The following is a 5661-nucleotide window of genomic DNA, read 5'->3' as shown; positions in this document are numbered from 1 at the left end:
AAATCATGTCTTCTAAAAGGAAACACCTTACGCTAGACCTCAAGCAGAAACTCGAAATTTTACACTACTGGTCACTAAAATAGCTGCACCAAAAAAAAAAAAAAAAAAAAATGCACATGATAAACGGGGATTCATTGAACAAATATATTATACTAGAACTGGCATGTGATTACATTTTCACCCAATTTTGGGTGCATAGATCCTGAGAAATCAGTACCCAGAACAACCACCTCTGGCCGTAATAACGGCCTTGATACGCCTGGGCATTGAGTCGAACAGAGCTTGGATGGCGTGTACGGGTACAATTGCCCATGCAGCTTCAACAAGATACCACAGTTTACTGGCGTAATGTGACGAGCCAGTTCCTCGGCCACCACTGACCAGACGTTTTCAGTTAGTGAGGCATCTGGAGAATGTGCTGGCCAGGGCAACAGCCGAACATTTTCTGAATCCAGAAAGGTCCGTACAGGACCTGAAACGCGCGGTCGTGCATTATCCTGCTGAAAAGTAGGGTTTCGCAGGGATCGAATGAAGGGTAGACCCACGGGTCGTAACACATCTGAAATGTAGCTTCCACTGTTCAAAGTGCCGTCAATGTGAACAAGAGGTGACCGAGACGTGTAATCAATGGCACCCCATACCATGACTCCGGGTGATACGCCAGTTTGGCGATGACGAATATCCGCTTCCAATGTGCGTTCACCGCGATGCCAAACACAGATGCGACCATCATGATGCTGTAAACAGAACCTGGATTCATCCGGGAAAACGACGTTTTGCCATTCGTGCACCCAGGTTCGTCGTAGAGTACACCATCGCAGGCGCTCTTGTCTGTGATGCAGCGTCAAGGGTAACCGCAGCCATTGTCTCCGAGCTGATAGTCCATGCTGCTGCAAACGTCGTCGAACTGTTCGTGCAGATGGTTGTTGTCTTGCAAACGTCCTCATCTGTTGACTCGTTAGGTTAGGTTAGTGTTGTTTTAACGTCCCGTCGACAACGAGATCATTAGAGACGGAGCGCAAGCTCGGGTTAGGGAAGGATGGGTTAGGAAATCGGCCGTGCCCTTTCAAAGGAACCGTCCCGGCATTTACCTGAAACAATGTAGGGAAATCACGGAAAACCTAAATCAGGATGGCTGGAGACGGGATTGAACCCGTCGTCCTCCCGAATGCGAGTCCAGTGTGCTAACCACTGCGCCACCTCGCTCGGTATATGTTGACTCAGGGATCGAGACGTGGCTGCACGATCTGTTACAGCCACGCGGATAAGATGCCTGTCATCTCGACAGCTAGTGATACGAGGCCGGTGGGATCCAGCACGGCGTTCCGTATTACCCTCCTGAACCCAAAGATTCCATATTCTGCTAACAGTCACTGGTTCCTGACCAACGGGAGCAGCAATGTCACGATACGATAAACCGCAATGGCGATAGGCTACAGTCCGACCTTTATCAAAGTCGGAAACGTGATGGTACGCATTTCTCCTCCTTACACCAGGCAACTGCTGTTTGTGAATGAGAAATCGGTTGGAAACTTTCCTCATATCAGCACGTTGTAGGTGTCGCCACCGGCGCTAACCTTGTGTGAATGCTCTGAAAACCTAATCATTTGCATATCACAGCATCTTTTTCCTGTCGGTTAAATTTCGCGTCTGTAGCACGTCATCTTCATCTTCGTGGTGTAGCAATTTTAATGGCCAGTAGTGTAGATAAGTTAAATCGAGGTTGTTCGCAGAAAGCCGTTGCTGCTGAGTTCAATGTTGGACGAACAACTATTTATGACATCAAAAAGAAATATGTTATTCGACAATATTCAACACAAATCTAAAGTGTCCTGCGAAAACCGAAGGTTAGACGAAAGAGTGAGAATGAAGAACTGGACGTAGCTGTTTATACATGTTTGATACAACAACGCACTAAGGGAATTCTAATCAGTGGCCCGATTATAACGGAAAAAAACAGCTGCATTTAACAAACAACTTGGCGGTAGTAACTTGTTTGCAGCTATCAAACTGGAAAAAAACGACATGGCATTCGGCAGCTGACAGTCACCGGGGAAAGTCGCTCAGCTAACGATAAGGATGCTGATGTGGTTGTAAGCAAGAAACGGAAGAAAGCAGAGGAAGAAGATTTAACTGCTGATGCCTTGTATAATGCTGATGAAGAAGGACTCCTTTACAAGATGCTTCCTTCTGAAACATTAGCTGTCAACAACGAGAAGGAAGCTCGTGGTTACAAACAACAGAAACAGTGCGTAACATTAATGGCGCGTTGTAATGCAAACGGGAGACATAAACTACCGCTTATGGTGGTTGGAAAATCCCAACATTCACGTTGTTTTCAACACAGTGACATAAAAATGTTCAAATGTGTGTGAAATGTTATGGGACCTAACTGCTAAGGTCATCAGGCCCTAAGCGTACACACTACTGAACCTAAATTATCCTAAGGACAAACACACACACACACACACACACACCCATGCCCGAGGGAGGACTCGAACCTCCGCCTGCACCAGCCGCACAGTCCATGACTTCCGCGCCCTAGACCGCTCGGTTAATACAGCGCGGCACTCTGACATAAATACTCTGCCAGTGCAGTACTTGGCTCAGAAGAAAGCGTGGATGGACAGACAAATACTCCCTCGGTGGTTCCACGAAACACATTTGTACCAGCAGTGAGCAAAGAGCTAAAGAAGAAAGAGCTTCCACTGAAAGCTATTCTTGTAATTGACAATGCTCCCGGGCATACTTCAGATGTATCTCTAAAGTCAGGCGGTACACAAGCACCCTTTCTCCCACCCAGTGTCACAGCCCTAATTCAGCCCATGGGCCAAGGAATTTTGGAATCAGTTAAACGTCATTATCGACGTTCACTTCTCGTCTCCTTGCTGAACGAAAGTGAAAACGACTCTATCAAGGCAATGGCGAAGGCGCGGAAAGCAATTAACGTAAGTGATGTTGTTTTTCAAGCATCCGAAGCATGGGATAAAGTAGAGAGCGCTACCAAAGTGAAGAGCTGGAGAAAATTGTGGCCATGCACTGATGCCGAGTTGGATCCAGTAGTGACTGACGGCGATTCGGAATTATCAATTACTTTGTACACTGCCATGTTACACAACCTTCCAGGATGAGAAGAAATTAAAGGTGAAGATCTTACTAAGTGGCTGAATGAGGAAAACTATGATACGGACCAAACTTTTAACAGACGAAGAAGTAATCAAAAGTGTGCAAGAATGTAATAATGAAAGTGATGAACAAGAGGACACAGGAGGAGAGAGCATGGAGATTTCTCACACTGCTTGTGTTGAAGCATCCCTGGTCTTCCTGGAGTACATTATACAACATCCAATACATGTAGTACGTATGTAATGCTTGTAAGGCGGTTGCGTGATAAAGCATGTCACCGTCGCTTATCATCATTGCGACAGTTAAAAATTGGGGACATGTTTCATACTGAGTGATACGACTGTATAATTATGTGCATTGTATTGTACACACAAGGACTAAGTTTTTTTTTTGAAAATTAATGTATTTTTTGATTTAATGAAGTATATCTTCTTTGTTTTAAAATTGTATCCTTCGGTTTAATAAAATACAGTACACCTTATTCCGTATGTTTTCAAAATAAACAAAAAACAAAATTAATGATTAAAATAAATTTCAGACACTCAATAATCGGGCACTTCCTCTAATCCGGCACCCATATGTGCCAGGAATGGGCGAATTAGTGAGAGTCTAATGTATCTGACGGCGTGAGAAATTTTGAACGTACTGTCCAAGGTCAGGACTGGCGGAATGATCCTATACCCCTCCCCCTCCCGTCCCCCCAACTAATCTCCTTAAATCGCGAACTATAAAATGCTTCGTCGTCATTTGTATTATCTCCTTTTTTGTTTGTTGTTGACGCGTGTTGCTGACACGTTTTGGGGCTCCGTGACCGCGCCTGTTGATCTACATACTTGGTTTCTGAATTATAGTAGAAAAATTCGCAGAAACTTACTATTTTTAACGACCCAAAATTTGATGCAATTGTTAGTTGTCGGATGGAGGAAGACGTCAGTGACACAAATCAAGAAACAGACGAAAAAGACGATTATTTTACAATAGCCGATGATCACAGTTGTTCTGCTAGCGGAGGATCATTCAGAGAAAGAACTTATGGACATTTGCGACGTAGTGCTCTCTTGTTCTTGAATAAAATACTTATTACAGAGACACTACAATTTTTAGACTGTAAAATTCAGAACCGTTCGTGTATTGTTTAAAAACCAGAAAAAGTGCTAAAAGTAGAATAATGCTAGCTTTATTTAGTGCAATGAAATCAACAAGTAGTGTTTAAGCAAAGTTTAAATAATTGTCAAAATTATAGGTACATAATTTAGATATTTCAAATGATTTGCGCTTAAATATCGGTTTAAATACAGGGGTATCAAATGGCTCTGAGCACTATGGGAATTAACTACTGAGGTCATCAGTCCCCTAGAACTTAGAACCACTTAATCCTAACTAACCTAAGAACATCACACACATCTACACCCGAGGCAGAATTCGAATCTGTGACCATGGCGGTCCCGCAGTTCCAGACTGTAGCGCCTAGAACCACTCGGTCACTCCGGCCGGCAAACTAGGAAATGTCAACACGAAACTGTGATGGAAAGGCGGGCTACGAAGTCTTTCCATAAAAGAAAAGAAATACATTCCTTTCGTTATCGACTACAAAGCATTTGTGAGATGCAGTTGCATGAACCGATTTCGAGAAGTGATATCATCGTCATCTCTGTGCTTACCGAGAAGATTTATTACTAAACTCTCACTCATCAAGCTCCTTGCTAAGGGATAACAAATATCCAGATGTATGCAGGGAAGTCACGTGATTATCCCTTAACAAGTATCATACGTCAGTGAGACGACTGTCGAACTTTCTGGTCGTTTTGCCTTTTGCACCGTGTACCTTTCAGCTGCAGTGCTGGCTTCTTATTGAGGACGTGGGGTGCCGATCACACTATTTGACCATCAATAAAACCTCAGTGAAGTAGCTGTGACGTCTCAAAGACATATGGTACCAGTTGCGTCATTATTATTCGACAGACGTGTTTATCCAATCCTCGTGTTTATTGCGATAATTCTGGTGCGATACAACATGGCTATTAATGACAGTGTCTCGTAATCTGCACAATATGGCGGCTCTACCAGATCCATGTCATTAATGAAAACGGCCTAAACATGCCGTTTATTCTCAACCATTTCTGAGACTAAATGAATCAAACTTCGAAATGCATTTGGAATGTGTGTATAATGAAGTTTTGGACAGTGACACTGATCCATATTACGTGATGACAGAAAACGATAATGATACGATGGTAACGGTGATGAAACAGAGAGGACACACAAACGAGTGAAGATGATCTGAATAAAAAAAAGAAAACGGCCATATCGCTGTCATTCTTACTTTCATGGTAGGCTCAACTGTTTCAGATGGAGAAAAGCACAACCACCAACTAGCATCTGAACAACGTAACATAGTGTCGTAGATTGCTGATCTACGACTTAAGCTAATGTGTTGCATAGGAATGCAGATGTTGAACAAGTGTGAGGTATAATTTTTGCTCACGACATTGTACGTGAGATTCTACAGTGGTGGAACAATGAAATCGCTAAAGT

Source organism: Schistocerca gregaria, chromosome 5, assembly GCF_023897955.1.
Source record: "Schistocerca gregaria isolate iqSchGreg1 chromosome 5, iqSchGreg1.2, whole genome shotgun sequence".
Classification (NCBI taxonomy): Eukaryota; Metazoa; Arthropoda; class Insecta; order Orthoptera; family Acrididae; genus Schistocerca; species Schistocerca gregaria.
The sequence above is the reverse complement of the archived record's forward strand: the minus strand, read 5'-3'. Positions refer to the sequence as shown.